Source organism: Oncorhynchus clarkii, unplaced genomic scaffold (assembly GCF_045791955.1).
Source record: "Oncorhynchus clarkii lewisi isolate Uvic-CL-2024 unplaced genomic scaffold, UVic_Ocla_1.0 unplaced_contig_2184_pilon_pilon, whole genome shotgun sequence".
NCBI classification, from domain to species: Eukaryota; Metazoa; Chordata; class Actinopteri; order Salmoniformes; family Salmonidae; genus Oncorhynchus; species Oncorhynchus clarkii.
The window spans coordinates 122097-134166 of NW_027257947.1; positions in this window are offsets into that span (position 1 = coordinate 122097).

Genomic DNA, 12070 nt, shown 5'->3' on the forward strand with positions numbered 1-12070 from the left:
TGATGTGTTGTACTGTATTCCTTGGGACAATATGCTGATGTGTTGTACTGTATTCCATGGGACAATATGCTGATGTGTTGTACTGTATTCCTTGGGACAATATGCTGATGTGTTGTACTGTATTCCATGGGACAATATGCTGATGTGTTGTACTGTATTCCCTGGGACAATATGCTGATGTGTTGTACTGTATTCCATTGGATAATATGCTGATGTGTTGTACTGTATTCCCTGGGACAATATGCTGATGTACTGTATTCCATGGGACAATATGCTGATGTGTTGTACTGTATTACCTGGGACAATATGCTGATGTGTTGTACTGTATTCCATGGGACAATATGCTGATGTGTTGTACTGTATTCCCTGGGACAATATGCTGATGTGTTGTACTGTATTCCCTGGGACAATATGCTGATGTGTTGTACTGTATTCCCTGGGACAATATGCTGATGTGTTGTACTGTATTCCCTGAGACAATATGCTGATGTGATGTACTGTATTCCATGGGACAATATGCTGATGTGTTGTACTGTATTCCCTGGGACAATATGCTGATGTGTTGTACTGTATTCCCTGGGACAATATGCTGATGTGTTGTACTGTATTCCATGGGACAATATGCTGATGTGTTGTACTGTATTCCATGGGACAATATGCTGATGTGTTGTACTGTATTCCCTGGGACAATATGCTGATGTGTTGTACTGTATTCCCTGGGACAATATGCTGATGTGTTGTACTGTATTACCTGGGACAATATGCTGATGTGTTGTACTGTATTCCCTGGGACAATATGCTGATGTGTTGTACTGTATTCCATGGGACAGTATGCTGATGTGTTGTACTGTATTCCCTGGGACAGTATGCTGATGTGTTGTACTGTATTCCATGGGACAATATGCTGATGTGTTGTACTGTATTCCATGGGACAATATGCTGATGTGTTGTACTGTATTCCATGGGACAATATGCTGATGTGTTGTACTGTATTCCATGGGACAATATGCTGATGTGTTGTACTGTATTCCATGGGACAATATGCTGATGTGTTGTACTGCATTCCCTGGGACAATATGCTGGACAATTTGCTGATGTGTTGTACTGTATTCCCTGGGACAATATGCTGATGTGTTGTACTGTATTCCCTGGGACAATATGCTGATGTGTTGTACTGTATTACCTGGGACAATATGCTGATGTGTTGTACTGTATTACCTGGGACAATATGCTGATGTGTTGTACTGTATTCCATGGGACAGTATGCTGATGTGTTGTACTGTATTCCATGGGACAATATGCTGATGTGTTGTACTGTATTCCCTGGGACAATATGCTGATGTGCTGTATTCCATGGGACAATATGCTGATGTGTTGTACTGTATTCCATGGGACAATATGCTGATGTGTTGTACTGTATTCCCTGGGACAATATGCTGATGTGTTGTATTCCATGGGACAATATGCTGATGTGTTGTACTGTATTCCATGGGACAATATGCTGATGTGTTGTACTGTATTCCCTGGGACAATATGCTGATGTGTTGTACTGTATTCCATGGGACAATATGCTGATGTGTTGTACTGTATTCCATGGGACAATATGCTGATGTGTTGTACTGTATTCCCTGGGACAATATGCTGATGTACTGTATTCCCTGGGACAATATGCTGATGTGTTGTACTGTATTCCATGGGACAATATGCTGATGTGTTGTATTCCCTGGGACAATATGCTGATGTACTGTATTCCATGGGACAATATGCTGATGTGTTGTACTGTATTCCCTGGGACAATATGCTGATGTGTTGTACTGTATTCCCTGGGACAATATGCTGATGTACTGTATTCCCTGGGACAATATGCTGATGTGTTGTACTGCATTCCCTGGGACAATATGCTGATGTACTGTATTCCCTGGGACAATATGCTGATGTGTTTTACTGTATTCCATGGGACAATATGCTGATGTGTTGTACTGTATTCCATGGGACAATATGCTGATGTGTTGTACTGTATTCCATGGGACAATATGCTGATGTGTTGTACTGTATTCCCTGGGACAATATGCTGATGTACTGTATTCCCTGGGACAATATGCTGATGTACTGTATTCCCTGGGACAATATGCTGATGTACTGTATTCCCTGGGACAATATGCTGATGTGTTGTACTGTATTCCATGGGACAATATGCTGATGTGTTGTACTGTATTCCATGGGACAATATGCTGATGTGTTGTACTGTATTCCATGGGACAATATGCTGATGTGTTGTACTGTATTCCCTGGGACAATATGCTGATGTGTTGTACTGTATTCCCTGGGACAATATGCTGATGTACTGTATTCCCTGGGACAATATGCTGATGTGTTGTACTGTATTCCATGGGACAGTATGCTGATGTGTTGTACTGTATTCCCTGGGACAATATGCTGATGTGTTGTACTGTATTCCCTGGGACAATATGCTGATGTGTTGTACTGTATTCCATGGGACAATATGCTGATGTGTTGTACTGTATTCCATGGGACAATATGCTGATGTGTTGTACTGTATTCCATGGGACAATATGCTGATGTGTTGTACTGTATTCCCTGGGACAATATGCTGATGTGTTGTACTGTATTCCCTGGGACAATATGCTGATGTACTGTATTCCCTGGGACAATATGCTGATGTGTTGTACTGTATTCCATGGGACAGTATGCTGATGTGTTGTACTGTATTCCATGGGACAATATGCTGATGTGTTGTACTGTATTCCCTGGGACAATATGCTGATGTGTTGTACTGTATTCCCTGGGACAATATGCTGATGTGTTGTACTGTATTCCATGGGACAATATGCTGATGTACTGTATTCCATGGGACAATATGCTGATGTACTGTATTCCATGGGACAATATGCTGATGTACTGTATTCCATGGGACAATATGCTGATGTGTTGTACTGTATTCCATGGGACAATATGCTGATGTGTTGTACTGTATTACCTGGGACAGTATGCTGATGTGTTGTACTGTATTACCTGGGACAATATGCTGATGTGTTGTACTGTATTCCATGGGACAATATGCTGATGTGTTGTACTGTATTCCCTGGGACAGTATGCTGATGTGTTGTACTGTATTCCATGGGACAATATGCTGATGTGTTGTACTGTATTCCATGGGACAATATGCTGATGTGTTGTACTGTATTCCCTGGGACAATAAGCTGATGTGTTGTACTGTATTCCATGGGACAATATGCTGATGTGTTGTACTGTATTCCCTGGGACAATATGCTGATGTGTTGTACTGTATTCCCTGGGACAATATGCTGATGTGTTGTACTGTATTCCATGGGACAATATGCTGATGTGTTGTACTGTATTCCCTGGGACAATATGCTGATGTGTTGTACTGTATTCCATTGGACAATATGCTGATGTACTGTATTCCCTGGGACAATATGCTGATGTGTTGTACTGTATTCCCTGGGACAATATGCTGATGTGTTGTATTCCCTGGGACATTATGCTGATGTGTTGTACTGTATTCCCTGGGACAATATGCTGATGTGTTGTACTGTATTCCATGGGACAATATGCTGATGTGTTGTACTGTATTCCCTGGGACAATATGCTGATGTGTTGTACTGTATTCCCTGGGACAATATGCTGATGTGTTGTACTGTATTCCCTGGGACAATATGCTGATGTGTTGTACTGTATTCCATGGGACAAAATGCTGATGTACTGTATTCCCTGGGACAATATGCTAATGTGTTGTACTGTATTCCCTGGGACAATATGCTGATGTGTTGTACTGTATTCCCTGGGACAATATGCTGATGTGTTGTATTCCATGGGACAATATGCTGATGTGTTGTACTGTATTCCCATGGGACAATATGCTGATGTGTTGTATTCCATGGGACAATATGCTGATGTGTTGTACTGTATTCCATGGGACAATATGCTGATGTGATGTACTGTATTCCCTGGGACAATATGCTGATGTGTTGTACTGTATTCCCTGGGACAATATGCTGATGTGTTGTACTGTATTCCCTGGGACAATATGCTGATGTGTTGTACTGTATTCCATGGGACAATATGCTGATGTACTGTATTCCCTGGGACAATATGCTAATGTGTTGTACTGTATTCCCTGGGACAATATGCTGATGTGTTGTACTGTATTCCATGGGACAATATGCTGATGTACTGTATTCCCTGGGACAATATGCTGATGTGTTGTACTGTATTCCATGGGACAATATGCTGATGTGTTGTATTCCATGGGACAATATGCTGATGTATTGTACTGTATTCCCTGGGACAATATGCTGATGTACTGTATTCCCTGGGACAATATGTTGATGTGTTGTACTGTATTCCCTGGGACAATATGCTGATGTGTTGTATTCCCTGGGACAATATGCTGATGTGTTGTACTGTATTCCATGGGACAATATGCTGATGTGTTGTACTGTATTCCATGGGACAATATGCTGATGTGTTGTACTGTATTCCATGGGACAATATGCTGATGTGTTGTACTGTATTCCCTGGGACAATAAGCTGATGTGTTGTACTGTATTCCCTGGGACAATATGCTGATGTGTTGTACTGTATTCCCTGGGACAATAAGCTGATGTGTTGTACTGTATTCCCTGGGACAATAAGCTGATGTGTTGTACTGTATTCCATGGGACAATATGCTGATGTACTGTATTCCCTGGGACAATATGCTGATGTGTTGTACTGTATTCCATGGGACAATATGCTGATGTGTTGTACTGTATTCCATGGGACAATATGCTGATGTGTTGTACTGTATTCCATGGGACAATATGCTGGACATTCATGCCAATGTGCTGCTCTCTTGGCCAAGGTTCACTAATCCTGTTGTGTACCCCTTAGTACTGTAAGATAAAGTATACATTATAAATGAATTATTCATGTAACCAAAATGTACCTAAAACATTCAAACTGAATTTCATGTTTTAAATCTAGACCTGTTTACCGATGCAGTGGTACTATCTGGACTGTGATGTAAACATGGACGCATTCTCATCTGTTATTGTTCTATTTGTCATAAGAAAGCACTTTTAATTATACCAACCAGCAGTGTGGCTGTACGCTGTCGAGGCTGAAGGCATTCTGGTTTACTATATAAACCAGCAGTGTGGCTGTATGCTGTCGAGGCTGAAGGCATTCTGGTTTATTATACAAACCAGCAGTGTGGCTGTATGCTGTCGAGGCTGAAGGCATTCTGGTTTATTATACAAACCAGCAGTGTGGCTGTACGCTGTCGAGGCTGAAGGCATTCTGGTTTATTATATAAACCAGCAGTGTGTCTGTCGAGGCTGAAGGCATTCTGGTTTATTATATAAACCAGCAGTGTGGCTGTATGCTGTCGAGGCTGAAGGCATTCTGGTTTACTATATAAACCAGCAGTGTGTCTGTCGAGGCTGAAGGCATTCTGGTTTATTATATAAACCAGCAGTGTGGCTGTATGCTGTCGAGGCTGACGGCATTCTGGTTTATTATATAAACCAGCAGTGTGTCTGTCGAGGCTGAAGGCATTCTGGTTTACTATATAAACCAGCAGTGTGGCTGTACGCTGTCGAGGCTGAAGGCATTCTGGTTTATTATATAAACCAGCAGTGTGGCTGTACGCTGTCGAGGCTGACGGCATTCTGGTTTATTATACAAACCAGCAGTGTGGCTGTACGCTGTCGAGGCTGAAGGCATTCTGGTTTATTATACAAACCAGCAGTGTGGCTGTACGCTGTCGAGGCTGAAGGCATTCTGGTTTACTATATAAACCAGCAGTGTGGCTGTACGCTGTCGAGGCTGAAGGCATTCTGGTTTACTATACAAACCAGCAGTGTGGCTGTATGCTGTCGAGGCTGAAGGCATTCTGGTTTATTATACAAACCAGCAGTGTGGCTGTACGCTGTCGAGGCTGAAGGCATTCTGGTTAATCTGCCTTTGGACAAATGAAGTGACTAATCACTCTGGAGGAATGTGAGGGCAGAGGAACATTCTACTACGTATCCTTCCAGACATAATGAATATGACAGACCTCTCTCTCCTCTCATATACACAGAACAGTATTGACCTCTCATATACACACCAGGGTCTTTGTTGACATTTGTTTACACTGGTCCACATGGTCAGGGCCTTAACTGCAATATGATCTCGCAGTGAGACGGGAGAATTCACTTATGTTTAAATAATGGTGTTTAAACGGTAGAAATGAATCTTAATGTTAGTATAATACACTGGTCTAAGCAGCTCTCAACAACCAGTATAATACACTGGTCTAAGCAGCTATAAACAACAACCAGTATAATACACCGGTCTAAGCAGCTCTCAACAACCAGTATAATACACTGGTCTAAGCAGCTCTCAACAACCACTATAATACACTGGTCTAAGCAGCTCTCAACAACCAGTATAATACACTGGTCTAAGAAGCTATAAACAACCAGTATAATACACTGGTCTAAGCAGCTATAAACAACCAGTATAATACACTGGTCTAAGCAGCTATAAACAACCAGTATAATACACTGGTCTAAGCAGCTATAAACAACAACCAGTATAATACACTGGTCTAAGCAGCTATAAACAACAACCAGTATAATACACTGGTCTAAGCAGCTATAAACAACAACCAGTATAATACACTGGTCTAAGCAGCTATAAACAACAACCAGTATAATACACTGGTCTAAGCAGCTATAAACAACAAACAGTATAATACACTGGTCTAAGCAGCTATAAACAACCAGTATAATACACTGGTCTAAGCAGCTCTCAACAACCAGTATAATACACTGGTCTAAGCAGCTATAAACAACCAGTATAATACACTGGTCTAAGCAGCTATAAACATCCAGTATAATACACTGGTCTAAGCAGCTATAAACAACTAGTATAATACACTGGTCTAAGCAGCTATAAACAACAACCAGTATAATACACTGGCCTAAGCAGCTATAAACAACCAGTATAATACACTGGTCTAAGCAGCTATAAACAACCAATATAATACACTGGTCTAAGCAGCTATAAACAACCAGTATAATACACTGGTCTAAACAGCTATAAACAACCAGTATAATACACTGGTCTAAGCAGCTATAAACAACTAGTATAATACACTGGTCTAAGCAGCTATAAACAACAACCAGTATAATACACTGGTCTATGCAGCTATAAACAACAACCAGTATAATACTCTGGTCTAAGCAGCTATAAACAACAACCAGTATAATACACTGGTCTAAGCAGCTATAAACAACAACCAGTATAATACACTGGTCTAAGCAGCTATAAACAACCAGTATAATACACTGGTCTAACTAGCTATAAACAACCAGTATAATACACTGGTCTAAGCAGCTATAAACAACCAGTATAATACACTGGTCTAAGCAGCTATAAACAACAACCAGTATAATACATTGGTCTAAGCAGCTATAAACAACCAGTATAATACACTGGTCTAAGCAGCTATAAACAACCAGTATAATACACTGGTCTAAGCAGCTATAAACAACTAGTATAATACACTGGTCTAAGCAGCTATAAACAACAACCAGTATAATACACTGGTCTAAGCAGCTATAAACAACAAGTATAATACACTGGTCTAAGCAGCTATAAACAACCAGTATAATACACTGGTCTAAGCAGCTATAAACAACAACCAGTATAATACACTCGTCAATGACACATACACTACAGCACTCTACAGTAATGACCCATCGAGTTCACCTCTGTGTGAGAATACACTACAGCACTCTACAGCAATGACCCATCGAGTTCACCTCTGTGTGAGAATACACTACAGCACTCTACAGTAATGACCCATCGAGTTCACCTCTGTGTGAGAATACACTACAGCACTCTCCAGCAATGACCCATCGAGTTCACCTCTGTGTGAGAATACACTTCAGCACTCTACAGTAATGACCCATCGAGTTCACCTCTGTGTGAGAATACACTACAGCACTCTCCAGCAATGACCCATCGAGTTCACCTCTGTGTGAGAATACACTACAGCACTCTACAGTAATGACCCATCGAGTTCACCTCTGTGTGAGAATACACTACAGCACTCTACAGCAATGACCCATCGAGTTCACCTCTGTGTGAGAATACACTACAGCACTCTACAGCACATGTTTATGTATAGATGTTTGAGAAGGGGAGTTGTGGCAGAAGGAAAGGCTACAAGGTTGACAGTGAGTTCAAAGTAATGCAGGATCAAAAGGATGTCGGGGGGAAAGTTTGAAGGACAGGACATTGGTTATGTTTCCCCAGTAACCAACAATGAGGTAAGGAGTAGAGGCAGACCTGAGTGCGCTGAAGTCCCCCCCCCCCCCCCCGAGACTCTCACTGCCTTTCACACTTTTAGATATAGTCTACAAAACACAGGCTTTTGTAGTGAGACTGTGATAAAACAACAAAGGGAGAAGTATTGCTGTGGAGAGCAGAGCAGGAGATGTTAGGAAGGACACACAGAGGTCAATGTTGTAGGAGAACAATGACAGATGCAATACAATCAAATTCATCGCGGCATCCAGCTCAGCCCATCTGTCAACAGCGTCTCAGGGTCCTGTGAATCTCCAGAAGAATGAGGGGAAACGGAGCGAAGGAGAAGGCGTAGAGAAGGAGGTAGAGTTGGTAACAGTTTCAGTGCCGAGGTATTTGCCTGGGAGCTCGGCTTGACAGATTAGTCCTCTGCCCAGACGGAGTGTTGCGTGGCTGAAACAAGAGCTAGCTTTTTGGAGCAGCGTAACACAAACCCTGGGTAGTCAGCAGCATTAGGGATGGAAAGAGATCCCTTGATGAAAGTGAGCGGGGGCCGTGCTCCACCTTTCATGTTTCCATAGGTTTTATTTGGAGCGCCCACAGACGGCGCTGCAGACAGAAATGACAGACAATTAAGATTGCACAAAAGGAGAGGGAAATTCAGTATCGGGCTACATGACCCCTGCTCGCCGACAGTATTTCAATGCATACGGCCGCCTTTTATAATGAAATTCTTCAGAACCTGTGCAAAATAAGGTCTGTAAGCTGCAGCATGGGTTAAACTAACCATAGCGCTCTATACCTGGTGGACCCCGGCTTTATAACCTGCATGAATCAAAGAGGCAATAGAAGAAGGTTTAATGTGGAAATAAACCTCTGGCTTTCTACATATCAAAGACCAGATAAACTTATGAAGTTTAATTCATATGTTTTATTCCTCCAAAAACTGTCCATTTGTGCTGGCTGGTCCTGAACGATAGCAGGCCGATAACGATCCGGATTCAACACCTCCACGGAATCGGAATCCATTTTGAAAAGAGAACTGGCTTGGAAAAATAAATTAACCTCACCTCGTCGCCAGTCGCCAGGGGAGAGGGATTCTCTCTGAATGTCCGTCTCAGGGATTTCAGTCTCCATAACTAGGACATCATGGTTTTGAGCGCCGGTAGGCGGGGACTGTGTGATGCACACCTGACTCCAGACAGAATATGACATCTGCGAGGGAAATGTCTGAGTTTGGAATGAGATTTAATATTCTGACTAATATCACAGCGAGCAGGTGAGCTCAGCTGTTTTTCATTCTGTAGCTAGTTGGTTCATCTTGATCTCTCTGTCACCTCTACGGTTGGTGGAGAAGGAGCAGCAGATAGTTCCCTTCATAAGGCCACGAGGAGAACAAACATCCTCCTGATTGAACATGTAAATGATCCCAGAACGTGTCTCTGCCCTCTTTTCAACAGCACACGGAGCCTGGGGATGTTAAATACATAGAGAACCCAGAACGTGTCTCTGCCCTCTTTTCAGCACGGCGCCTGGGGATGTTTAAATACATAGAGAACCCTCTTTCATACTGATGCCACCCGGGAGATCGAGAGGGCTGGATTCTCTCTCTAATGAGGAGCTGGAAGAGATTATTCCCCCATCTGTGGTTCCCTCATCCCCGTTGACTTAATCAAATTACACCGCATCTTTAATCTCTCTGAAGAGGCAGTTTATTAAGTTGAATTCTTCAGATTTACAGCGAACAATGAGTGAGAGAGCTTCAAAGTGCTCAGCATCGAACAACAGAAAGGTCCTCTGCTGTATTTTTACACCTTCATATAACTTTTAACTAAACATGACCTGAACACAGATGAAAAGTGAAATGCTTAGATGTGAACATGTCCTGCTGCTAGACGTGTACCAGCAGCACTTAGACCATTCATTTAAACACAGAAGTCCTCAACCAATCCTTTCATCTTGACCACCTCAGTCCACATCATTCTCTATATCACACAAATCAAATCCAATTGATTTATAAAGCCCTTCGTACATCAGCTGATATCTCAAAGTGCTGTACAGAACCCCAGCCTAAAACCCCAAACAGCAAGCAATGCAGGTGTAGAAGCACGATGGCTAGGGAACAACTCCCTAGAAAGGCCAAAACCTAGGAAGAAACCTAGAGAGGAACCAGGCTATGTGGGGTGGCCAGTCCTCTTCTGGCTGTGCCGGGTGGAGATTATAACAGAACATGGCCAAGATGTTCAAATGTTCATAGATGACCAGCAAGGTCAAATAATAATAATCACAGTAGTTGTCGAGGGTGCAACAGGTCAGCACCTCAGGAGTAAATGTCAGTTGGCTTTTCATAGCCGATCATTAAGAATATCTCTACCGCTCCTGCTGTCTCTAGAGAGTTGAAAACAGCAGGTCTGGGACAGGTAGCACGTCCGGTGAACAGGTCAGGATTCCATAGCCGCAGGCAGAACAGTTGAAACTGGAGCAGCAGCACGGCCAGGTGGACTGGGAACAGCAAGGAGTCATCATGCCAGGTAGTCCTGAGGCATGGTCCTAGGGCTCAGGTCCTCCGAGAGAGTGAGAAAAGAAAGAAAGACAGAAAGAGTGAAAGAGCGAATTAGAGAGAGCACACTTAAATTCAAACAGGATAAGACAGGAGAATTACTCCAGGTAACTACTGCAGCGTAAATACTGGAGGCTGAGACAGGAGGGGTCGGGAGACATAACACCATCCCTCTACCAAGCTCTCTACACTGTCCCTCTCACCCAGCCCTCTGACCCAGCTCTCTACCCCAGCCCTCTACAACAGTCCTCTACAACAGCCCTCTACAACAGCCCTCTACAACAGTCCTCTACAACAGCCCTCTACATCAGCCCTCTACCCCAGCCCTCTGACCCAGCCCTCTACCCCAGCCCTCTGACACAGCCCTCTAACCCAGCCCTCTGACCCAGCCCTCTACATCAGCTCTCTACCCCAGACCTCTGACCCAGCTCTCTACCCCAGCCCTCTGACACAGCCCTCTGACCCAGCCCTCTGACCCAGCTCTCTGACCCCGCTCTCTACCCCAGCCCTCTACCCCAGCCCTCTGACACAGCTCTCTACCCCAGCCCTCTGACACAGCTCTCTACCCAGCCCTCTACCCCAGCCCTCTGACACAGCCCTCTACCCCAGCTCTCTACCCCAGCCCTCTGGCACAGCCCTCTACCCCAGCTTTCTACCCCAGCCCTCTGACACAGCCCTCTGACCCAGCCCTCTGACACAGCCCTCTGACCCAGCCCTCTACCCCAGCCCTCTACCCCAGCACTCTACCCCAGCTCTCTATCCCAGCCCTCTACCGCAGCCCTCTACCCCAGCCCTCTGACACAGCCCTCCCTCTCCAGCCCAACTCAGCCTCACTTCTCTCCAGGACAAACCTTTTTAGTCGTGTCCCATGCCATCTACAGGCCATAAACACAATGTGGCGCTTAGCACCAGGTTGAGCAAGATTTACCCCCAGTGATCCACTCAGTAATATAGTACTGTACACCCTCCTCCACCTCGACCGTAATATACTGCACCCAACTTTCACCACACGTCCTTTTCCCAGCGCTCCGGTGAGCTCCGGTGACAGCCAGACCCACCGTCACCGTCTCCTGCTTTCACTTACGGTGTCATTTCTAAATATCTCACAAGTAGTAAATCTGTTTTGGGATTAATGGTCAGCAGGCTGGTATTTGAAGCCTCTCATCACAGCCAAAGTAAATCTCGTCT